This window comes from Thalassophryne amazonica, chromosome 4 (assembly GCF_902500255.1).
Source record: "Thalassophryne amazonica chromosome 4, fThaAma1.1, whole genome shotgun sequence".
In the NCBI taxonomy this organism is placed as follows: domain Eukaryota; kingdom Metazoa; phylum Chordata; class Actinopteri; order Batrachoidiformes; family Batrachoididae; genus Thalassophryne; species Thalassophryne amazonica.
The window spans coordinates 142182102-142210045 of NC_047106.1; the positions used below are offsets into that span (position 1 = coordinate 142182102).

At 45.0% G+C, this 27944-nt stretch overlaps 1 protein-coding gene across 1 annotated transcript in view; it reads left to right on the forward strand.

Annotated features, from left to right (window-relative positions):
* Positions 1 to 10506: 10506 nt before the first annotated feature.
* ano7 (anoctamin 7) overlaps positions 10507 to 27944 on the forward strand; it is a 255141-nt gene continuing 237703 nt past the window's right edge. Inside the window, exon 1 of the mRNA XM_034168698.1 lies at positions 10507 to 10558. The gene's annotated coding sequence lies outside the window, so the exon portion shown is untranslated. The remainder of the gene's footprint in view (positions 10559 to 27944) is intronic.

Genomic DNA, 27944 nt, shown 5'->3' on the forward strand with positions numbered 1-27944 from the left:
CAGAATATACAAAATTTGACTTGGTCTTTAAAAAATTTCTGTGGGAGCACCCCCAGACCCCCATAGTTTGAAGTGACTTTTATTTCTTTCAGGGGGCTTCACACATTAAAATTCACCAGAATCCACAAAATTTGACTTGGTCTTCAATCTGTCCACGATGACAGTTGTAAATTAATATTATACTACAAAAATGTATTGTCACGTTAATAAGAGACTGCTGCATGATACCCTGAAAACTTGCTAAAGCAGTTATAACAAATAATCTTTGTCTGTTACGTTTAATCTGTGTGGAATTTAATGAACGCAAACCGAATTTCAGACATATTATATATTAGTCTGGAACAAAGAGGACAAACAGTGTTGTAAAGAACAATAATCAAGATGTTAAGAGCAAACTTCACTTTCCCCCAGAACGACATGATCAGGAAGCGAGTGTAGCTCACAGCAGCTCCCATTGAAAATAACGGAGAGACAGACTGTGATTCTCACATGTATACATAAAATAAACACAATAACAACGTCTATAAACCCAGAGAATACATTCATGAGAGTTTTAGGCACAATATAAAAATAGTTTTATGTTGCGATGTTAATGGTGTTGTCTGTGTGCAGCGGTTAAAGTGCAGCGTGATCAGAGCGTCTCAATGCAGTTCTCAGTGTTACTGAGATCTTGCAGCGCGGCGACCTCTCCGAGGTTTTGCGGGATTTGAAACGTCAATAGGGCAAATAGCCAACATTTATGTGTCAAGAAAATATTGAGCGCACGTTTTACAATATAAAACGTGCGCACATTCTCTCCACATGCAAAACATTGTGCGATGATACTTCCAGGGCTCTATAAAAATGTCTGTTTTTACAAATAAAAAAATGGAATATTTTACAAAAGCACATTTATCTGTAAACACCAACACACGTCACATTAACGTGTTGGTTTACATAATGAATGACTGAACCAATCAGTGTTTAGCAGAGGCACATTTTACCCAGAATCCTTTGCAATCTGTCAGTGTTTGTTACAAAACCTCAGAATTAGTGCATTATTCAACATTAAAAAATATATGTTATATTTTAACTTTGTACAAATGACAGAACTGACATTAATGGAGTTATTCTATCAGTATTAGGGTGATTCTTAGACTACGGGCACTTATTATGTCCTTTGATCATATTGTATGGAAAACAGAAAAAAGGGGAAATTTCACACTTTTATACTTACCTTTACAATGAAAGTGTGTTAAGAAATTTGTTCTAGTAGTCTATGATGACTTTTTCACCTTTTTCAGCATCATTATATGCAAATATTGCCGTTTTGTGCTTGTCCCACACCCAGACTTTTGATCTTCAATGATAAAATGAATGGTAAAGAAATGGTGAAGAAATGGTGTTGAAACTCAAATTCAGTTTATTAGTAGTTGCAAATTTACAAGCGACAATACTGGAATTTATCGGTTATCTGTAACTTCCGATACATTTTTGGGTGGTTTATCGTTTTATCTTCATCAAGTCTTTCAGAAAGCGCTGTAACTAGGTTTAAGGATATGATTCCTTCTTTATGTTCTTTAATGCCATATACCAACACAGTGCAGAGTAGCTACCTAAACTCTGTAAGTGAGATAGAGTATCTCGTCAATAGTTTTACATCCTCATTGAAGACAACTTTGGATGCTGTAGCTCCTCTAAAAAACAGAGCTTTAAATCAGAAGTGCCTGACTCCGTGGTATAACTCACAAACTCGTAGCTTAAAGCAGAAAACCCGTAAGTTGGAGAGGAAATGGCGTCTCACTAATTTAGAAGATCTTCACTTAGCCTGGAAAAAGAGTCTGTTGCTCTATAAAAAAGCCCTCCGTAAAGCTAGGACATCTTTCTACTCATCACTAATTGAAGAAAATAAGAACAACCCCAGGTTTCTTTTCAGCACTGTAGCCAGGCTGACAAAGAGTCAGAGCTCTATTGAGCTGAGTATTCCATTAACTTTAACTAGTAATGACTTCATGACTTTCTTTGCTAACAAAATTTTAACTATTAGAGAAAAAATTACTCATAACCATCCCAAAGACGTATCGTTATCTTTGGCTGCTTTCAGTGATGCCGGTATTTGGTTAGACTCTTTCTCTCCGATTGTTCTGAGTTATTTTCATTAGTTACTTCATCCAAACCATCAACATGTTTATTAGACCCCATTCCTACCAGGCTGCTCAAGGAAGCCCTACCATTATTTAATGCTTCGATCTTAAATATGATCAATCTATCTTTATTAGTTGGCTATGTACCACAGGCTTTTAAGGTGGCAGTAATTAAACCATTACTTAAAAAGCCATCACTTGACCCAGCTATCTTAGCTAATTATAGGCCAATCTCCAACCTTCCTTTTCTCTCAAAAATTCTTGAAAGGGTAGTTGTAAAACAGCTAACTGATCATCTACAGAGGAATGGTCTATTTGAAGAGTTTCAGTCAGGTTTTAGAATTCATCATAGTACAGAAACAGCATTAGTGAAGGTTACAAATGATCTTCTTTGTTGTGAAAGTGTAGGTACACGGACCCACAACAGGGGGCGCAAATGAACGGACAATGGAGTAGGTCAAATAACAACAATTTACTGTTGCGAATGTGCACAACCAATACAACAGATTACACACTAGACAGGAGTCAAATCACAAAGGTGTCGTGTGGGCAGGCTCGAAGATAGGAGACACCTGTCCAAAGCAGAACCAGAACCACACGATTTCCTCCGCCACCAGACCCCGGGAATACTGGAGCCGCCAAGTCCCGAACTCCCAGGTGGCCACTGCCTCCGCGTGTCGGATCTGGTACTGCTGGCGAGGAACAAAAAGCAGTTAAATGAGGGCGCGTTTGCACCCAGCAATCCGTATGGCAGGAAAGCTACCTCCACCTCTCGTTGGAAAAGTAGTTCACAATACAATGCTCAAGTAACTAAAGGATACTGTCTCACAGTCAGCTGAGGTATGTTACCTTCAAGGTAGAACGATATCTCGGCAAAGAGGTGGAGATGTCGTCTGGCTGATATACCAACACTGATCCTGATGAATGGTGACAGCTGTCAAAGATGATGAGCATCAGCTGTCACCCTGGCTGCTCCTGTGAGGCGGCAGCGCCCTCTGGTGCCTGGAGCCCGCACTCCAGGCCGGGTGCCCTCTGGTGGTGGTGGGCCAGCAGTACCTCCTCTTCAGCGGCCCACACAACATTCTTATGGCCTCGGACAGTGGACTCATCTCTGTGCTTGTTCTGTTAGACCTCAGTGCTGCTTTTGATACTGTTGACCATAAAATTTTATTACAGAGATTAGAGCATGCCATAGGTATTAAAGGCACTGCACTGCGGTGGTTTGAATCATATTTGTCTAATAGATTACAATTTGTTCATGTAAATGGGGAATCTTCTTCACAGACTAAAGTTAATTATGGAGTTCCACAAGGTTCTGTGCTAGGACCAATTTTATTCACTTTATACATGCTTCCCTTAGGCAGTATTATTAGACGGTATTGTTTAAATTTTCATTGTTACGCAGATGATACCCAGCTTTATCTATCCATGAAGCCAGAGGACACACACCAATTAGCTAAACTGCAGGATTGTCTTACAGACATAAAGACATGGATGACCTCTAATTTCCTGCTTTTAAACTCAGATAAAACTGAAGTTATTGTACTTGGCCCCACAAATCTTAGAAACATGGTGTCTAACCAGATCCTTACTCTGGATGGCATTACCCTGACCTCTAGTAATACTGTGAGAAATCTTGGAGTCATTTTTGATCAGGATATGTCATTCAAAGCGCATATTAAACAAATATGTAGGACTGCTTTTTTGCATTTACGCAATATCTCTAAAATCAGAAAGGTCTTGTCTCAGAGTGATACTGAAAAACTAATTCATGCATTTATTTCCTCTAGGCTGGACTATTGTAATTCATTATTATCAGGTTGTCCTAAAAGTTCCCTAAAAAGCCTTCAGTTAATTCAAAATGCTGCAGCTAGAGTACTGACGGGGACTAGAAGGAGAGAGCATATCTCACCCATATTGGCCTCTCTTCATTGGCTTCCTGTTAATTCTAGAATAGAATTTAAAATTCTTCTTCTTACTTATAAGGTTTTGAATAATCAGGTCCCATCTTAGGGACCTCGTAGTACCATATCACCCCAATAGAGCGCTTCGCTCTCAGACTGCAGGCTTACTTGTAGTTCCTAGGGTTTTTAAGAGTAGAATGGGAGGCAGAGCCTTCAGCTTTCAGGCTCCTCTCCTGTGGAACCAGCTCCCAATTCAGATCAGGGAGACAGACACCCTCTCTACTTTTAAGATTAGGCTTAAAACTTTCCTTTTTGCTAAAGCTTATAGTTAGGGCTGGATCAGGTGACCCTGAACCATCCCTTAGTTATGCTGCTATAGACGTAGACTGCTGGGGGGTTCCCATGATGCACTGTTTCTTTCTCTTTTTGCTCTGTATGCACCACTCTGCATTTAATCATTAGTGATCGATCTCTGCTCCCCTCCACAGCATGTCTTTTTCCTGGTTCTCTCCCTCAGCCCCAACCAGTCCCAGCAGAAGACTGCCCCTCCCTGAGCCTGGTTCTGCTGGAGGTTTCTTCCTGTTAAAAGGGAGTTTTTCCTTCCCACTGTAGCCAAGTGCTTGCTCACAGGGGGTCGTTTTGACCGTTGGGGTTTTACATAATTATTGTATGGCCTTGCCTTACAATATAAAGCGCCTTGGGGCAACTGTTTGTTGTGATTTGGCGCTATATAAAAAAATTGATTGATTGATTGATTGATCAAAGATAACTTTTCAGTTATCTGATGATCTGTTATTGAAGTTAATTTTTTTGGTTATCTGTGCCCACCACTGCCCCTGAGATGAGCCCAATCACGGTGGTATCATCCGCAAACTTTATGATGGTGTTTGTGGGATGGGTCGGAGAGCAGTCGTGCGTGTAAAGGGTGAACAGGAGGGGGCTCAGTACACAGCCTTGAGGCGAACCGGTGCTGAGTGTGATGGTGGAGGAAAGGTGGGGGCCAAGTTTCACGGACTGTGGGTGGTTTGTGAGGAAGTCCTTGATCCACTGGCAGATGGGGGTGGTGTTCTTATATGGTGTTCTTATCAAGTCCCACATTTGTTGTCGGGGGTGAGCCCAAAGTGGAGCAGCAGTGAGAGCAGAGCGGAGCAGCAGTGAGAGCAGAGGGGAGCAGCAGAGCAGATCTCCGTACTGTTTGCTGCAGCCCACAGCCGCGTTTAGAGTTTGCCGCCCAGGTCCGTGTCCACGTCAGTGTTTCCATCCAGGCTCGCCGCTCATCGGAGGTGTCAACAGCACGCGACTCGTTGGAGGCCGCAAGCCAAGCCGCTGCAGCGTCTGAGGCCGACACCAGCATCGGCAGTCAGCTTGTTCCTGCAGGGAAGCTGGGATGACACAGGCTACGCAAAGCCAGTTTAGCCTCGCTCGCAGCTCATGGGAGGCTTCACCCAGGCCTGCGGTTCATCAGCATCAGCAGTCAGCCTGTCGTCCCCGCAGGGAAGCTGGGATGTTGCAGGCTAAGCTAAGATAGCCTTGTTTCATAAGCTAGCTTTCGGTGTTTGGGAACGGCAGTAGCGTGATTCATTTTTAATCAAAGACCTACTACGTCCCGAAAACAGCATGGCCTATAAAAATCTTCTAAAAGACGTAGGAATTAAGTCTATGAACATGATGTCCACAGAAATGGCTTCTCTGATAAACAAAACCACATCATTACAGAGGTTCTGGGAGAAATTAAGCAGTTAAAACATCAAAATTCTGAACAGGAACAGAAAATCTTATATCTGGAAAATCGGGTGTCTGATTTGGAACAGTACTCGCGAATGAACGACGTCATCATCTCCAGACTAAAAATCTGACCAAGGAACTTTTTACAAGCTGTTATGGGAGTTAGTTCTGATGACGGTGGACACGAGGAAACAACAGAGCAACAGGTGACTGCTTTCCTTCATAGCAAACATATTGTTATTAATAAAGAAAATATTGACACATGTCACACTCTGCCGACTCGAGATCAGACATCCACTCCAGTGATCATCGTTCATTTTGCAAACAGAAGGAACAAAATTGAATTACTCAAACAGGGAAAGAAGCTGAAAGGCACAAACATTTATATAAATGAGCATCTTACGAAGACTAATGCAAACATCACCAGGAAAGCCTGGTGATGTTTTCCTAAGAAAACAGGGTCAAGTTAATTTGGTCTGGGTCACAAATTGCAATGTTTTCATCAAATTAAAGGATGCACCTGAAAATGCCAGAGGTCTGTGTATCAGGAATATGAGCCAATTAGAATGCTTTGATGTTTCACCCATTGTAACAGGACAAATCTTGGAAAATTCTGCACCATGTTTAGCTTCACATCATAAAGTTAGACTTTACTTAACTGCATTTTTGGACTGTGGATTACATTTCTTGTAAGATGGCAACTGAGTTTTAAAAATTTACTCCTTCACAGGAGCTAAACTTAAAAATTTTTGATGACACCGAACATAAATTTCAGAACGTTCAAAATAATGTTGATCCAGATAGTTTTGTTTTTTTTTCTTGAAAACAGGAATCATCATTGGAATCATTTTAATGAGGAACAATTCAGGCAATATTCCTTCACAAACGGGCATTCTCTATTATGCATTTTAATAGCAGAAGCCTTCCTATGAACTTTTCCAAAATCCAGGACTGTTTGAAAATTGCTAACAAATATTTTTCAGTTATTGCAGTAACTGAGACGTGGTTAAAAGACGAGTATGTTGATTCTGTCCAGGTGGAGGGTTATGATTTTTTTTGCCACAAATAGGGCAAATAAGCGGGGTGGTGGTGTGACATCATTCCAAATTTGTCATTTTCCTTTCACAGTGTTATGGAATGTGTTACTGTGGAGATTATTTGTGAAAAATCAAAAAACATAATTATAAGTTGTCTTTATAGTGTTTCCGGATCGAATGTTAACATTTTTGTGGAGAAAATGACTGAAATGTACAACTTAATTAAAAACGATAAGCTTTTTTTGTTTGTGGAGACTTTAACATAGATTTTCTAAATCCATATGGCCATACACAAATAGCGGAATTTTTAGATTCTTTGTTCTGTATGGGATTATATCCAGCAATAACAAACCCAACCAGGATAATGACGAATACGTCAATGCTTATTGACAACATATTGACAAATGTTATTGTTGGGAATTTAACGGGTGGATAACTTATTCATGACATCAATGATCACTTGCTGTACATACGAGGGCTGTCAATAAAGTAACGGTCCTTTTTATTTTTTTCAAAAACTATATGGATTTCATTCATATGTTTTTACGTCAGACATGCTTGAACCCTCGTGCACATGCGTGAGTTTTTCCACGCCTGTCGGTGACGTCATTCGCCTGTGAGCACTCCTTGTGGGAGGAGTCGTCCAGCCCCTCGTCAGAATTCCTTTGTCTGAGAAGTTGCTGAGAGACTGGCGCGTTGTTTGATCAAAATTTTTTCTAAACCTGTGAGACACATCGAAGTGGACATGGTTCGAAAAATTAAGCTGGTTTTCAGTGAAAATTTTAACGGCTGATGAGAGATTTTGAGGTGATTCTGTCGCTTTAAGGACTTCCCACAGTGCGAGACGTCGCGCAGCGCTCTCAGCCGCCGTCATCAGCCTGTTCAAGCTGAAAACCTCCACATTTCAGGTTCTATTGATCCAGGACGTCGTGAGAGAACAGAGAAGTTTCAGAAGAAGTCGGTTTCAGCATTTTATCCGGATATTCCACTGTTAAAGGAGATTTTTTTAATGAAAGACGTGCGGACGGGTCCGCGCGTCGGCTGCAAGCCGATGCGACGCTCCGCCACAGGAAAAACACCTCTGTTGAAAGCCTTAAGGACAAGTTGGAACATGTCCTGCTGTTAAACAATTTCTCATATACTCACTCCACTGAAAGCCATCAAAAGCCGCCTGGATTTTACAAATGGTTATCAACACGGAGGTGTTTTTCCTGTGCCGCCGCACCACGTCGGCTGCGTCCCGACGCGCGGACCTGTCCGCACGTCTTTCATTAAAAAAATCTCCTTTAACAGTGGAATATCCGGATAAAATGCTGAAACCGACTTCTTCTGAAACTTCTCTGTTCTCTCACGACGTCCTGGATCAATAGAGCCTGAAATGTGGAGGTTTTAAGCTTGAAACAGACTGACAACGGCGGCTGAGAGCGCTGCGCGACGTCTCGCACCGTGGGAAGTCCTTAAAGCGACAGAATCACCTCAAAATCTCTCATCAGCCGTTAAAATTTTCACTGAAAACCAGCTTAATTTTTCGAACCGTGTCCACTTCGATGTGTCTCACAGGTTTAGAAAAAATTTTGATCAAACAACGCGCCAGTCTCTCAGCAACTTCTCAGACAAAGGAATTCTGACGAGGGGCTGGACGACTCCTCCCACAAGGAGTGCTCACAGGCGAATGACGTCACCGACAGGCGTGGAAAAACTCATGCATGCGCACGAGGGTTCAAGCATGTCTGACGTAAAAACATATGAATGAAATCCATATAGTTTTTGAAAAAAATAAAAAGGACCGTTGCTTTATTGACAGACCTCGTATGTCATTCCATGTAGAGTCTTCAATTATTATATTCATTTCCAACTCCCATTTTTCCTTGATATAATTTGTGTTTTGCACAGTGTCAGTTATCAACCTTTTGTTTATATTAGATATGTCTTTTTGTTGGGAAGTGTTTCTCTGTAATACTGATAAAATACTCCTCCATCTCATTTGGGGCTTTACTAATCATCTCCTTTTCTTTATGGCTTGTGATATAGGTTGTGCTTTTTGTTGAAGTTATGAGTTTTCATCAGCATGCCTAGAGATCTACTCTCAAATTCTGTAAATCTAGGTAATACCTTAGTAATGGCGCCCACCTCGATAGCATGGTGTAGTGGCTGGGTTAAGGCATGCTGGGATATGTTTAACCTAATGTCTTCTATTTTCTTCTCAAAGTAATCTTGTGCTGTAAAAGGAGAGCGAGTGTTGCCACTGTGTCGAACAAGAACTTTGAGTTATGCTCGTGTTAGGTTCTTTTATATGGTGAGTGATCTCAAAAAGAATTGGACAGGAAACGGACTTTAGATGTTCCTACACTGATCACAGAGAGTCATCTGCAGTGCTGGGGTCTCACAACAGATCACATGCACCATCTAGAACAAAGAACTCAGATTTTCTCTCTACACTAACCTTTGTTCCTCCAGCTGGACCCATGTGGGTGGTCCTTAGACTGTCGTGATTCAGTGGCTATGTAATTGGCTGCAAAAGTGACTTCGCTCTATGGTAGACAAAGGCACAAACCAGAAATGGCACAAAAAAATCTCTGCAGTGGGGAAAAAGCCACAAACCGATGGTAGACGAACATAGACATTATAAAAAAGAGTAGACACCACATTATTTGCTGTGGTGCAAGAAATGTGGCCGCCATCTTGGACCAGTCATCGTAGTGATTCTATCACAAGGCACAGTGAAGGTTTGATTTTATAATCTTATTTTCTTTTTTAATCTTTCTTACATAATATGTGTGAAATACCAAGTGTTTTTAATACTTTTGGAGGGCACAGTATCCTAACCTTATGATGAGTACAAAATGAGTGTGGTATTATTACTGTTTTGTTTAAGAATATTTAATTTTCACTGTTGCTGCACTTTGTGTCAAATCATAGTCACATCTTATATCACAGTGATATGAAAATATTGCAATATGATAATTTGGCCATATTGTAGGCAAAAAATAAAAAATGGGGGGCTCTGGGTTAGGGAGGGTTTCACCTCCCCCAGAAGCTGAAAGTTAAAAAAATTAAAAGGCGGGGGGTCTGGGGGGAAAGTTTTTGCCATGCTCATGCTCCACTGACGCATTTACTCAAAAAAAAAAAAGTCTGAAGGACCTAAATGACATGTTGAGATGCTGAAGAGCTTCGCTCGTCATGTCCGTGAGATATACATATTACAAACTCAACATGAGAGGCAATGCAACAGATCAGGTAATGCAACTACAGCAAGTGATGCACAGTCAGCGCAAGCTCGTTCATGGTACATGGAGTTCCAAACAGGAAGTGCAAAATTTTGAGTCCACAGTGAAACGGGAAATTTCAGGTGTTTTTCATTATGTTGTTATTGCATTGCCATGTTTATTGTCTATAAGGTTTTTGTGTAACTTTTTGTCTCAATTTTATAAAAAAAGTACAAGACCTAAATGAGATGGTGAGGACTTTCCAGGCATGTGAGAGGCAACAGTTTCCTTTATCTGTGTGAAGTCAGCTACTGTCCAACAGTCACATTGGCGAAAAGGTGAGTCATGTTATCGTTTAATGTGCTGAATCACTAACAGCACAAAAGGAGGAGGACATGTTTCTGTAGTTTGAAGTCAAATAGTGGCGTTAATAAGGGGGTGGGGTCACATAGAAGGCGGGGTCAGTCAGGGAGCCAGGATGTGTGTGCCCTCAGTCTACAGCTGCTCTGCAAACACATCAGACTACTGCTGAGGAGGACGCACAACTGAATACAACACTGCAGGTGAGACACACACCAACACAAACACACACAGTAGCAACCTGTAAGTCACAGTAACACACACACAGTAACAACCTGTTGTGTAACAACTGAGGCTTAAAGCCTCATTCGCAACCCATCTTAGGAGTTTTTAATCCTGCAATCACCTGGTTCCTGTAGGTCCTACATCTCACATAAGATTTATTTATTATCTTTGTAGTCTTACTACGATGGTACAGACATTGTAAGGCCTTTGTACAAGTGGCAAGATGATTGTGCATTTGTCTTGAGGTAAACGGGTGGACTTGATGCTACCTGTTGTACAGACATTGTACTATGATCTTGAGATTGTAGTAGGACTGTTGTAGGAACCGCCCAATTGCCTTTTATGTCTTACATTTATTGTAGCTATCTCAAGTTGCCTGTACTTACATAGTACAAAGACCATACATGTCTTACAACCTTTGTACTGCCATCCTGCAATAAGACTGACATATTGTTGACGGTATATATATATATATATATATATATATGGGAAGAACATCAGATAAAAACATCAACACAAGCCACAGGTTCATGATCATCTCTTGTCTCTACCTCTGGGTTTTCAATCTCTTCTTCCCTCCTCTGTTTTTCCTTGCCTTTTCCTTTTCTCATACTCTTCATATTTCCTGGTGATACTAGTTGTGTTTAGTGGTCAAAGCTATATCGGCCGCGGCGATTCTGATACTGTTTCTGTGAAACTATAGTTGCTGACAATGGATCAAGCAGCCAACCCTTTATACCTGGATCATTCTCACACGATGCTCTTATGCATCCTACTAGCAGTACAGTTATTGTACAATGATCCTACTAGTAGTACAATTATTGTACAGTAATCTTACAAATCCTAAGAATAACATTGGGGATTCATTTTTAGGGTTTAATTGTACATACGTCTTACAACGGTCTTACAACTCTTACAGTGGTCCTACAATGATTGTACCATCATCTTGCAATAAATTTCATCTTTACAGCTCTTAGAAAATGTTGAGCATGATCAACAGTGGCCCTAAGATGATCAGACGACTCTTGGACCACTCTAGGAACAAAATTATCCTGGGATGATTGCACAATCATTGTAGGATTTGGCAAAAAAAAAAATGGTCTTAGACCAGTCTTAGAAGCTCAGACACAGTCACAGTAACACAGACACACACACAGTAACAACCAGTAACACAGACACACACAGTAACAACCAGTAACACAGACACACACAGTAACAACCTGTAAGTCACAGTAATACAGACACACAGTAACAACCAGTAAGTTACAGTGACACAGACACACAGTAACAACCAGTAAGTTACAGTGACACAGACACACAGCAACAACCTGTAAGTCACAGTAATACAGACACACAGTAACAACCAGTAAGTTACAGTGACACAGACACACACAGTAACACAGACACACAGCAACAACCTGTAAGTCACAGTAACACAGACACACACAGTAACACAGACACACACAGCAACAACCTGTAAGTCACAGTAATACAGACACACACAGTAACACAGACACACACAGCAACAACCTGTAAGTCACAGTAACACAGACACACACAGTAACACAGACACACACAGCAACAACCTGTAAGTCACAGTAATACAGACACACACAGTAACACAGACACACACAGTAACAACCTGTAAGTCACAGTAACACAGACGCACACAGTAACAACCAGTAACTTACAGTGACACAGACACACAGTAACAACCAGTAAGTTACAGTGACACAGACACACAGTAACAACCTGTAAGTCACAGTAACACAGACACACACAGTAACACAGACACACACAGCAACAACCTGTAAGTCACAGTAACACAGACACACACAGTAACACAGACACACACAGCAACAACCTGTAAGTCACAGTAATACAGACACACACAGTAACACAGACACACACAGTAACAACCTGTAAGTCACAGTAACAGACGCACACAGTAACAACCAGTAAGTTACAGTGACACAGACACACAGTAACAACCAGTAAGTTACAGTGACACAGACACACAGTAACAACCTGTAAGTCACAGTAATACAGACACACAGTAACAACCAGTAAGTTACAGTGACACAGACACACAGTAACAACCAGTAAGTTACAGTGACACAGACACACACAGTAACAACCTGTAAGTCACAGTAATACAGACACACACAGTAACAACCAGTAAGTCACAGTGACACAGACACACACAGTAACAACCTGTAAGTCACAGTGACACAGACACACACAGTAACAACCTGTAAGTCACAGTGACAGACACACACAGTAACAACCAGTAAGTCACAGTGACACAGACACACACAGTAACAACCTGTAAGTCACAGTGACACAGACACACACAGTAACAACCTGTAAGTCACAGTGACACAGACACACACAGCAACAACCTGTAAGTCACAGTGACACAGACACACACAGCAACAACCTGTAAGTCACAGTGACACAGACACACACAGTAACAACCTGTAAGTCACAGTGACACAGACACACACAGTAACAACCAGTAAGTCACAGTGACACAGACACACACAGTAACAACCTGTAAGTCACAGTGACACAGACACACACAGTAACAACCAGTAAATCACAGTGACACAGACACACACAGTAACAACCTGTAAGTCACAGTGACACAGACACACACAGTAACAACCAGTAAGTCACAGTGACACAGACACACACAGTAACAACCAGTAAGTCACAGTGACAGACACACACAGTAACAACCAGTAAGTCACAGTGACACAGACACACACAGTAACAACCTGTAAGTCACAGTGACACAGACACACACAGTAACAACCTGTAAGTCACAGTGACACAGACACACACAGCAACAACCTGTAAGTCACAGTGACACAGACACACACAGTAACAACCAGTAAGTCACAGTGACAGACACACACAGTAACAACCAGTAAGTCACAGTGACACAGACACACACAGTAACAACCTGTAAGTCACAGTGACACAGTAACAACCAGTAAGTCACAGTGACACAGACACACACAGTAACAACCAGTAAGTCACAGTGACAGACACACACAGTAACAACCAGTAAGTCACAGTGACACAGACACACACAGTAACACAGACACACACAGCAACAACCTGTAAGTCACAGTAACACAGACACACACAGTAACACAGACACACACAGCAACAACCTGTAAGTCACAGTAATACAGACACACACAGTAACACAGACACACACACAGTAACAACCTGTAAGTCACAGTAACACAGACGCACACAGTAACAACCAGTAAGTTACAGTGACACAGACACACAGTAACAACCAGTAAGTTACAGTGACACAGACACACAGTAACAACCTGTAAGTCACAGTAATACAGACACACACAGTAACAACCTGTAAGTCACAGTAATACAGACACACAGTAACAACCAGTAAGTTACAGTGACACAGACACACAGTAACAACCAGTAAGTTACAGTGACACAGACACACAGTAACAACCAGTAAGTTACAGTGACACAGACACACACAGTAACAACCTGTAAGTCACAGTAATACAGACACACACAGTAACAACCAGTAAGTCACAGTGACACAGACACACACAGTAACAACCAGTAAGTCACAGTGACACAGACACACACAGTAACAACCTGTAAGTCACAGTGACACAGACACACACAGTAACAACCAGTAAGTCACAGTGACACAGACACACACAGTAACAACCTGTAAGTCACAGTGACACAGACACACACAGTACCAACCTGTAAGTCACAGTGACACAGACACACACAGTAACAACCTGTAAGTCACAGTGACACAGACACACACAGCAACAACCTGTAAGTCACAGTGACACAGACACACACAGCAACAACCTGTAAGTCACAGTGACACAGACACACACAGTAACAACCTGTAAGTCACAGTGACACAGACACACACAGTAACAACCAGTAAGTCACAGTGACACAGACACACACAGTAACAACCAGTAAGTCACAGTGACAGACACACACAGTAACAACCAGTAAGTCACAGTGACACAGACACACACAGTAACAACCTGTAAGTCACAGTGACACAGACACACACAGTAACAACCAGTAAGTCACAGTGACAGACACACACAGTAACAACCAGTAAGTCACAGTGACAGACACACACAGTAACAACCAGTAAGTCACAGTGACACAGACACACACAGTAACAACCAGTAAGTCACAGTGACACAGACACACACAGTAACAACCAGTAAGTCACAGTGACAGACACACACAGTAACAACCAGTAAGTCACAGTGACACAGACACACACAGTAACAACCTGTAAGTCACAGTGACACAGACACACACAGTAACAACCAGTAAGTCACAGTGACAGACACACACAGTAACAACCAGTAAGTCACAGTGACACAGACACACACAGTAACAACCTGTAAGTCACAGTGACACGGACACACACAGTAACAACCTGTAAGTCACAGTGACACGGACACACACAGTAACAACCAGTAAGTCACAGTGACACGGACACACACAGTAACAACCTGTAAGTCACAGTGACACAGACACACACAGTAACAACCTGTAAGTCACAGTGACACAGACACACAGTAACAACCTGTAAGTCACAGTGACACAGACACACACAGTAACAACCTGTAAGTCACAGTGACACAGACACACAGTAACAACCTGTAAGTCACAGTGACACAGACACACACAGTAACAACCTGTAAGTCACAGTGACACAGACACACACAGCAACAACCTGTAAGTCACAGTGACACAGACACACACAGCAACAACCTGTAAGTCACAGTGACACAGACACACACAGTAACAACCTGTAAGTCACAGTGACACAGACACACACAGCAACAACCTGTAAGTTACAGTGACACAGACACACAGTAACAACCTGTAAGTCACAGTGACACAGACACACACAGTAACAACCTGTAAGTCACAGTGACACAGACACACACAGCAACAACCTGTAAGTCACAGTGACACAGACACACACAGCAACAACCTGTAAGTCACAGTGACACAGACGCACACAGTAACAACCAGTAAGTTACAGTGACACAGACACACAGTAACAACCAGTAAGTTACAGTGACACAGACACACAGTAACAACCTGTAAGTCACAGTAATACAGACACACAGTAACAACCAGTAAGTTACAGTGACACAGACACACAGTAACAACCAGTAAGTTACAGTGACACAGACACACAGTAACAACCAGTAAGTCACAGTGACACAGACACACACAGTAACAACCTGTAAGTCACAGTAATACAGACACACACAGTAACAACCAGTAAGTCACAGTGACACAGACACACACAGTAACAACCTGTAAGTCACAGTGACACAGACACACACAGTAACAACCAGTAAGTCACAGTGACACAGACACACACAGTAACAACCAGTAAGTCACAGTGACACAGACACACACAGTAACAACCTGTAAGTCACAGTGACAGACACACACAGTAACAACCTGTAAGTCACAGTGACAGACACACACAGTAACAACCAGTAAGTCACAGTGACACAGACACACACAGTAACAACCTGTAAGTCACAGTGACAGACACACACAGTAACAACCAGTAAGTCACAGTGACACAGACACACACAGTAACAACCTGTAAGTCACAGTGACACAGACACACACAGTAACAACCTGTAAGTCACAGTGACACAGACACACACAGCAACAACCTGTAAGTCACAGTGACACAGACACACACAGCAACAACCTGTAAGTCACAGTGACACAGACACACACAGTAACAACCTGTAAGTCAGTGACACAGACACACACAGTAACAACCTGTAAGTCACAGTGACACAGACACACACAGTAACAACCAGTAAGTCACAGTGACACAGACACACACAGTAACAACCTGTAAGTCACAGTGACACAGACACACACAGTAACAACCAGTAAATCACAGTGACACAGACACACACAGTAACAACCTGTAAGTCACAGTGACACAGACACACACAGTAACAACCAGTAAGTCACAGTGACACAGACACACACAGTAACAACCAGTAAGTCACAGTGACAGACACACACAGTAACAACCAGTAAGTCACAGTGACACAGACACACACAGTAACAACCTGTAAGTCACAGTGACAGACACACACAGTAACAACCAGTAAGTCACAGTGACACAGACACACACAGTAACAACCTGTAAGTCACAGTGACACAGTAACAACCAGTAAGTCACAGTGACACAGACACACACAGTAACAACCAGTAAGTCACAGTGACAGACACACACAGTAACAACCAGTAAGTCACAGTGACACAGACACACACAGTAACACAGACACACACAGCAACAACCTGTAAGTCACAGTAACACAGACACACACAGTAACACAGACACACACAGCAACAACCTGTAAGTCACAGTAATACAGACACACACAGTAACACAGACACACACACAGTAACAACCTGTAAGTCACAGTAACACAGACGCACACAGTAACAACCAGTAAGTTACAGTGACACAGACACACAGTAACAACCAGTAAGTTACAGTGACACAGACACACAGTAACAACCTGTAAGTCACAGTAATACAGACACACACAGTAACAACCTGTAAGTCACAGTAATACAGACACACAGTAACAACCAGTAAGTTACAGTGACACAGACACACAGTAACAACCAGTAAGTTACAGTGACACAGACACACAGTAACAACCAGTAAGTTACAGTGACACAGACACACACAGTAACAACCTGTAAGTCACAGTAATACAGACACACACAGTAACAACCAGTAAGTCACAGTGACACAGACACACACAGTAACAACCTGTAAGTCACAGTGACACAGACACACACAGTAACAACCAGTAAGTCACAGTGACACAGACACACACAGTAACAACCTGTAAGTCACAGTGACACAGACACACACAGTAACAACCAGTAAGTCACAGTGACACAGACACACACAGTAACAACCAGTAAGTCACAGTGACACAGACACACACAGTAACAACCTGTAAGTCACAGTGACACAGACACACACAGTAACAACCTGTAAGTCACAGTGACACAGACACACACAGTAACAACCTGTAAGTCACAGTGACACAGACACACACAGCAACAACCTGTAAGTCACAGTGACACAGACACACACAGCAACAACCTGTAAGTCACAGTGACACAGACACACACAGTAACAACCTGTAAGTCACAGTGACACAGACACACACAGTAACAACCAGTAAGTCACAGTGACACAGACACACACAGTAACAACCAGTAAGTCACAGTGACAGACACACACAGTAACAACCAGTAAGTCACAGTGACACAGACACACACAGTAACAACCTGTAAGTCACAGTGACACAGACACACACAGTAACAACCAGTAAGTCACAGTGACAGACACACACAGTAACAACCAGTAAGTCACAGTGACACAGACACACACAGTAACAACCAGTAAGTCACAGTGACACAGACACACACAGTAACAACCAGTAAGTCACAGTGACACAGACACACACAGTAACAACCAGTAAGTCACAGTGACAGACACACACAGTAACAACCAGTAAGTCACAGTGACACAGACACACACAGTAACAACCAGTAAGTCACAGTGACAGACACACACAGTAACAACCAGTAAGTCACAGTGACACAGACACACACAGTAACAACCAGTAAGTCACAGTGACACAGACACACACAGTAACAACCAGTAAGTCACAGTGACAGACACACACAGTAACAACCAGTAAGTCACAGTGACACAGACACACACAGTAACAACCTGTAAGTCACAGTGACACAGACACACACAGTGACAGACACACACAGTAACAACCAGTAAGTCACAGTGACACAGACACACACAGTAACAACCTGTAAGTCACAGTGACACGGACACACACAGTAACAACCTGTAAGTCACAGTGACACGGACACACACAGTAACAACCAGTAAGTCACAGTGACACGGACACACACAGTAACAACCTGTAAGTCACAGTGACACAGACACACACAGTAACAACCTGTAAGTCACAGTGACACAGACACACAGTAACAACCTGTAAGTCACAGTGACACAGACACACACAGTAACAACCTGTAAGTCACAGTGACACAGACACACAGTAACAACCTGTAAGTCACAGTGACACAGACACACACAGTAACAACCTGTAAGTCACAGTGACACAGACACACACAGTAACAACCTGTAAGTCACAGTGACACAGACACACACAGTAACAACCAGTAAGTCACAGTGACACAGACACACACAGTAACAACCAGTAAGTCACAGTGACAGACACACACAGTAACAACCAGTAAGTCACAGTGACACAGACACACACAGTAACAACCTGTAAGTCACAGTGACACAGACACACACAGTAACAACCAGTAAGCCACAGTGACAGACACACACAGTAACAACCAGTAAGTCACAGTGACAGACACACACAGTAACAACCAGTAAGTCACAGTGACACAGACACACACAGTAACAACCAGTAAGTCACAGTGACAGACACACACAGTAACAACCAGTAAGTCACAGTGACACAGACACACACAGTAACAACCTGTAAGTCACAGTGACACAGACACACACAGTAACAACCAGTAAGTCACAGTGACAGACACACACAGTAACAACCAGTAAGTCACAGTGACACAGACACACACAGTAACAACCTGTAAGTCACAGTGACACGGACACACACAGTAACAACCTGTAAGTCACAGTGACACGGACACACACAGTAACAACCAGTAAGTCACAGTGACACGGACACACACAGTAACAACCTGTAAGTCACAGTGACACAGACACACACAGTAACAACCTGTAAGTCACAGTGACACAGACACACAGTAACAACCTGTAAGTCACAGTGACACAGACACACACAGTAACAACCTGTAAGTCACAGTGACACAGACACACAGTAACAACCTGTAAGTCACAGTGACACAGACACACACAGTAACAACCTGTAAGTCACAGTGACACAGACACACACAGCAACAACCTGTAAGTCACAGTGACACAGACACACACAGCAACAACCTGTAAGTCACAGTGACACAGACACACACAGTAACAACCTGTAAGTCACAGTGACACAGACACACACAGCAACAACCTGTAAGTCACAGTGACACAGACACACACAGTAACAACCTGTAAGTCACAGTGACACAGACACACACAGTAACAACCTGTAAGTCACAGTGACACAGACACACACAGTAACAACCTGTAAGTCACAGTGACACAGACACACACAGCAACAACCTGTAAGTCACAGTGACACAGACACACACAGCAACAACCTGTAAGTCACAGTGACACAGACACACACAGTAACAACCTGTAAGTCACAGTGACACAGACACACACAGCAACAACCTGTAAGTCAGTGACACAGACACACACAGTAACAACCTGTAAGTCACAGTGACACAGACACACACAGTAACAACCAGTAAGTCACAGTGACAGACACACACAGTAACAACCAGTAAGTCACAGTGACACAGACACACACAGTAACAACCAGTAAGTCACAGTGACAGACACACACAGTAACAACCTGTAAGTCACAGTGACAGACACACACAGTAACAACCTGTAAGTCACAGTGACACAGACACACAGAGTAACGACCTGTAAGTCACAGTGACACAGACACACAGAGTAACGACCTGTAACTCACAGTGACACAGACACACAGAGTAACGACCTGTAACTCACAGTGACACAGACACACAGAGTAACGACCTGTAACTCACAGTGACACAGACACACACACACAGTAACAAGCTGTAACACACAATAACACAGAACCAGCCATACATCATAACTGTAACTCGGAGTGTCACAGACACACAAAATAACCTGTACCTCACAGTAACAGACACACAAAATAACAAAATGTAACACAGACACACACAGTAACAACCTGGAATACACAGTAACACTGTTGGGGAAGTGTAGTGACACGGGGACAGCTTCACTGCGGCCAGACTGAGGACTTTGAGGATGGTGAATGGTCCGATGAATCTGTCCTTGAGCTTTTGGGATTCCACTTGCAGGGGGATGTCCTTGGTGGATAGCCAAACCTCCTGCCCGGGCTGGTATGCCGGGGCCGGGGAACGCCGGCGGTCTGCATGGGCCTTGGCCCTCGTCCGGGTTTTCAGCAGGGCAGAGCGGGCAGTACGCCACACCCCACGGCACCTCCTGAGGTGGGCCTGGACCGAGGGCACCCCGACCTCTCCCTCCACGAGCAGAAATAATGGGGGCTGGTACCCCAAACATACCTCAAACGGGGAGAGGCCGGTGGCAGATGAAATTTGGCTATTGTGAGCGTACTCGATCCAGGCCAGATGGGTGCTCCAGGCCGTCAGGTGTGCGGAGGTCATGCAGCGGAGAGCCTGCTCCAAATCCTGGTTTGTCTGCTCTGCCTGTCCGTTCGTCTGGGGATGGTACCCGGACGAGAGGCTTACGGTGGCCCCCAGTTCTCTACAGAAACTCCTACAGACTTGCGAGGAGAACTGGGAACCACAGTTGGTGACAATGTCAGATGGATTCCCATGCAGACGTACGACATGGTGGACCAGGAGGTCTGCTGTCTCCTGGGCCATCGGGAGCTTCGGGAGGGCCACAAAGTGGGCCGCCTTGGAGAACCGGTCCACTATCATGAGGACGGTGGTCATGCCCTGGGATGGCGGGAGGCCCATGACGAAGTCCAGGCCGATGTGGGACCAGGAGCAATGAGGCACAGGTAGCGGCTGGAGGAGTCCCTGTGCCCGTTGATGGTCAGCTTTTCCCCTGGTGCAGGTGGTACAAGCCTGGACATACTTCCGGACGTCGGCTTCCATAGACGCCCACCAGAAGCGCTGCCAGACCACTGCCACGGTTTTTCGCACCCCTGGGTGACAGGAGAGCTTGGAACCGTGACAGAAGTCCAGGACTGCAGCTCTGGCTTCTGGTGGGACGTACAACTTGTCTTTCGGGCCAGTTCCCGGGTCCGGGTTCCATGCCAGGGCCTCCCGGACGGTCTTCTCCACGTCCCAGGTGAGGGTGGCCACAACAGTGGACTCGGGGATGATGGATTACGTTGGATCCGACAGCTCGGTTTTGACTTCTTCTAAGTGAACCCGGGACAAGGCGTCAGATCTTTGGTTCTTGGTCCCGGGGCGGTAGGTGATCTGGAAGTCAAAACGCCCGAAGAACAATGACCAGCTGGCTTGCCTGGGGTTCAGACGCTTGGCGGTCCGGATGTACTCCAGATTCCGATGGTCCGTGAAAACTGTGAATGGCACCGCAGCTCCCTCCAACAGGTGTCTCCACTCCTCAAGAGCCTCTTTCACCGCAAGGAGTTCTCGATTGCCCACGTCATAGTTTCGCTCAGCCGGGGTCAACCTGCGGGAAAAATAGGCACAGGGGTGGAGGACCTTATCGGACTCCCTGCTCTGGGACAACATGGCTCCTATCCCTGAGTCAGAGGCATCCACTTCAACAATAAACTGGCGGTTAGGATCGGGCTGCACCAGAACTGGCGCAGTCGAGAACCGGCGTTTCAACTCCCTAAACGCGGCTTCGCACCGATCCGACCAGGTGAAGGGGACTTTGGAGGAGGTCAGGGCTGTCAAGGGACTAACCACCTGACTGTAGCCCTTAATGAACCTCCTGTAGAAGTTTGCAAAGCCGAGGAACTGTTGCAGCTTCCTACGGCTTGTTGGTTGGGGCCAATTCCTCACCGCCGCAACCTTGGCCGGATCAGGGGCGACGGAGTTGGAGATCATGAACCCCAGGAAGGACAAAGAAGTGTGGTGGAACTCGCACTTCTCGCCCTTCACAAACAGCCGGTTCTCCAACAACCGCTGCAGGACCTGACGTACATGCTTAACATGAGTCTCAGGATCCGAAGAAAAGATGAGTATATCGTCCAGGTATACGAAGACGAATCGGTGCAGGAAGTCCCGCAAAACATCGTTCACCAAAGCTTGGAACGTCGTGGGGGCATTGGTGAGGCCGAATGGCATGAACAGGTACTCAAACTGACCTAACGGGGTGTTAAATGCCGTCTTCCACTCGTCTCCCTTCCGGATCTGAACCAGGTGGTACGCATTCCTAAGATCCAGCTTTGTGAAAATTTTGGCTCCATGCAGGGGCGTGAACACTGAATCTAACAGGGGCAACGGATATCGATTGCGAACCGTAATCTCGTTCAGCCCTCTGTAATCAATGCACGGACGGAGTCCGCCGTCTTTCTTGCCCACAAAAAAGAAACCAGCACCCATCAGGGAGGTGGAGTTCCAGATCAGCCCAGCAGCTAACGAGTCCCGGATGTAGGTCTCCATTGATTCGCGCTCTGGACGTGAGAGGTTGTACAGTCTGCTGGACGGGTACTCAACGCCCGGAATCAAATCAATGGCGCAATCGTACGGCCAGTGTGGGGGAAGAGAGAGTGCCAGATCTTTGCTGAAGACGTCAGCAAGATCGTGGTACACCTCAGGCACCGCCGTCAGATTGGGGGGGACTTTAACCTCCTCATTAGCAGTCAAACCGGGGGGAACCGAGGATCCTAAACACTCCCGGTGGCAGGTTTCACTCCACTGAGCCACAACCCCAGACGGCCAGTCAATCCGGGGATTGTGTTTAATCATCCATGGGAAGCCCAAAATTACACGGGAGGTAGAATGAGTTACATAAAACTCAATCTCCTCCTGATGATTCCCAGACACTACCAGAGTTACTGGTCGTGTCTTGTGTGTGATTAAGGGAAGAAGGGTGCCATCTATTGCTCGTACCTTCAATGGTGAGGGGAGCGCCACCAGAGGGAGCCCTACTTCCCTAGCCCATCTGCTGTCCAGCAGATTCCCTTCTGACCCCGTGTCCACCAGTGCTGGCGCTTGAAGGGTTAAATCCCCACTCAGGATCATAACTGGGAGACATGCGGATATGCGTGTGTGTCCCACGTGAATTTTTTGGCCCACCTTTAGCCCAGTTTCTAAGGGCGGGCGTTGGTGTTTAACCCCTTGGGGCAGTTTTTCTGCAGATGCTCACTCAAGCCGCAGATGAAGCACTCCCCGCGGGCCAGCCTCCTCTGTCTATTTGAAGCTCTCAATTTAGCCCTGCTCGTGTCCATATCATCATCAGCAGGGGGAGCTGTAACCACACGGAGCGCTGAGGCTGTGGAGCGTGGGGAGGGCAGAACCCTTTTGGACCCAGAAGGGAGACGGACGGCACGTGCCCGGCCACGTCCTTCGTCTCGCTACCAACGACGTTCGTCTAACCGATTGTCTAATCGTATAACCCGGTCGATGAGCCCGTCTAAATCCCGCAGCTCGTCCTTAGCCACCAGGTGTTCCTTAAGGACCGATGACAGTCCGTTTACAAAGGCGGCGCGGAGTGCAGCAGCATTCCAGCCGGACCTCGCAGCCGCGATGCGGAAAGCCGACTGCATACTTGGCTGCACTCCGACGCCCCTGTCGCATAGATAGTAGCACTGTTGAAGCGGTCTCGCCTCTATTTGGATGATCAAAAACCTGTTTGAACTCCCTCACAAACCCAGTATATGTCGTTAGGAGCCGTGAATTCTGCTCCCAGAGCACCGTAGCCCAGGTGCGTGCCTCACCTCGAAGCAAATTAATCACATAAGCCACCTGGCTGGAGTCCGACGCGTACATGATGGGACGCTGTGCAAAGACGAGTGAATACTGCATCAAGAAGTCTGCGCACGTCTCCACACAGCCTCCGTACGGTTCCGGGGGACTTATTCCGGGGGACGGTGGGGGGGGTTCGTTGAACGACCATTGGAATGTCTATATTTGGCACCAGGACAGCAGGAGGAGGAGCAGCAGCCGCGCCCTGCGCGCGCGCTTCCTCCTATGCGGTGAGAGCCTCCATCCTACGATTGAGTATGACGTTCTGCTCGGTCATTAAATCCAACAGAGCAGTGAAGGCAGTGAGGATTTGCTGCAACTCATCTACCACGTCTCCTGCTGGCGCCTGTGCACCCTGCTCTTCCATTGGTTGTTCAACCAATGGTTGACGCCCCTCGGAATCCGTGACGTTGGCCGAGATATCCTGTTGGGAAAGTGTAGTGACACGGACCCACAACAGGGGGCGTAAATGAAAGAACGCAAACTCCCCAAACACACCTACAAACTCTCGTGTACAAAGGTACGTCTGCAAACTCAGAATTTAACATAGTTAAACACAGAAGTAAAGACGTTACGACTGTCTTACGTTTAGCTGAAGAGTTCGTGTTCAAAGGCTGAGTGTTTACCTGATGGGTAGACGATATCTCGGCAGCGAGGTGGAGATGCTGCCCGGCTTTTATGGTGGTGGTGGTTGATGAGTGACAGCTGGCGCTGATGATGAGTGACAGCTGTCACTCCCAGTTGCTCAGGCAGGGCGCCCTCTGGTGGTGGGCCAGCAGTACCTCCTCTTCAGCGGCCCACACAACAAACACAGGCACACACAGTAACAAGCTGTAACTCACAGTAAGACAGACACATAATATAGCAACCCGTTACTCACAGTAACATAGACACACACAGTAACAAGCCATAACTCACAGTGCCACAAACACACACAGTAACATCCTTGAACTCACAATAACAGACAAATACACAGTAGCAAGCTGTAACTTACAGTATCACAGACACACAAAATAACTTGTAACTCACAGTATCACAGACACACACAGAAGCTGTAACTCACAGTAACACAGACACACACAGTAACAAGCTGTAACTCACAGTTAAGCATATTAAGCAGACAGCTTAATATCGGCTCTATAAAGGAAATCAAACAAAATCCAAACTGAGGACCAGACATGTAACAACAACAATTTGTAACTCACAGTAACACAGACACACAAAATAACAACCTGTAACTCACAATATCACAGACACACAAAATAAGCTGTAACTCATCTTGAGGTCCACTCCTAGTTCCTCTGTGGTTCCATCCATAACAAGGCAAGCTGTAACACACACTAACACAGAACCAGGCACACTCAGTAACAAGCTGTAACACACACAGAAAACACAGAACCAGACACACTGAGTAACAAACTGAAAAACACGTAGTGCCCAGACACTCTGGTGGAACCCACCGGATGGGACTGGGACCAAAAGGCCAACGGCAAACAGGCCAAACAATAATGACACAAACCGGGGGAACCCGAGGAGAGAGGCAAAACGGTTGACAGGGGACAGAAAAACCAATGAAAGAACGACCAAATACAAGGTCTGGAGGACCCCTTGAAACCCACAGTCGACTTCCAGGGGTGGGTCATGGGACACATCAAGTTCACTGGAAACGATAGGAAGCCGGCCACATGGGTGGCTGGGAATCAAGGCAGGGACAGGAGGAGAAAGAGGGCCAGACAAAAACTGGAAAACATTACAAAAACCACACCTACCAAGGATGACGGATGAAAGGTGCCAACGTAAGTGGACTGGGGAACACAACCGTCCAACTGATTTTAAAGTGGTGTGAGACAGTGCAAAAAAAGAAATGACCGACTTGGAGAACCCAATAAACCAGAAACAGAGTAACCAATCTAGCCACAGGTCCGGTAGTGGGCCGGGGCACAAAGAACAAAAACCCGCCAAAGCCCAGTAGTATTGTGTGAAAGGGCCAAAAGGGACCGTATACCAGAGGAAACTCATAACTAACAGACCAGCAACCAAACAGTAAATGGGGACTGGATTTGAGGACCTAACAAAGAACCTAAAATAGAAACACTATGAGGGCCATGGAAGATGAAACTAAAGATAAAACTAAACAATGAGCAAAACTGTTAACAAAAGAATGCCTACAGTGCCTGTCCCACCAGAACCAAAAAAAGAGGTCAATGATGAACAGAAATGCAAACAGAGGAGAAATGTGAAGAAAAAAATGAATGGAAGGACCCCTCTGAGAGTATGATAAAGAGAACCGCGAAAAGAAGACAAATAGAGGGAAAAAATACATGAGGGGAAAAAATGCTTAATCGGGGGACACGAACCGCAACCGGCCCAACAAAATACACTTGGAGAACAACCAAAAGCAGACAGCTTAATATTGGCTCTTTAAAGGAAATAAAACAAAATCCAAACTGAGGAACAGACGTGTCGAACCAAAACGCTCTAGGGCAGGGGCCCAGAAAAACACTTACGACCCAGAAACACAAAATCAAAGAACTAACCATCAAAGATTTGGCACAGACATAAAGGGGACAATAACTGATTATAATAAAAGACACAGATCTGGTTGTCTGGAGGGCACAATAGGAGGAAGGGAAAAAGGAGCATTATTGAGAAACAAATCAGAGCAAGACTGATAGTTTTACAGGTTGAGACACCCAAGGTCACCTTTGGGAGCTTCACTGATGAGCGACTCAGGAGGCGTGGCAGGACACGTTTCCCACTACGTGCACAGAGGTGAGGTGACCCTTACTGGAGGTCTTGCTGGTGGTGCTGAGGTCATGGAGGGTGCTGATGGATCCTGAAGGGGGTGCCCTGCTGTCGTTTCCAAAGAATCAAGCGACGCTGTGAGCTGTGGCTGCGTGGACGATGTTTGAGCAGCAGATGACCTCGGGGTTGTGCTTACAGGTGCTGATGCAGCCGATGTTGTTGATAGCTTAGGTAATGTGTTTTCCTCAGACGTTTCAGATGCAGGTAGCGATGCTGTGAGTTGAGGCTGCGGGGATTTCTCCAGCTTTTCAGCTGACAGGCCGGACGAAGTGAGCGGCGGAGGCTCTGCTTCGGCTGGTGCAGCTGACAAGGCCTGGCTGGAGTGACCTGCTGAGGGGGCGTGACGGCTGCAGCAGAAAGTTTGATCACTCAAGGATCATCAAGACAGGAATCATAAAGTTCGGATTCAAAAAGAAAGTTCATTGGATCCTCGACGTATAGAGGGATCTGACTGCGCATGAACAGAGCTTTGATGTTAACCAGGTTTGGGTAAGCTGGCACGATCTTTGGCTCATCCTGCAGGATCTGGTCTAATGATGAAAAAATTTGATGCCTGTCCTGCAGATCTGGACTGTTCAAAAATTCATAGAATAAGTCCTGAATCTTAAAAAAATACAGTGGCAGTGTTCTGTAGATCTGAAACTTCCATATCTGAAGTGATGTCATCATCAAGGTCAGTCCATTCTGCCTCATCATTGGCGAGCAGGGGGCCAGGTAGCAGGTGAAATTCAGGCTGTCTTACCCAGGCGGGAAGGCTCCCCACAGCGAATACACATCCAGATCCTCTAACTCAGGGAAGAACTGGATGCTGGC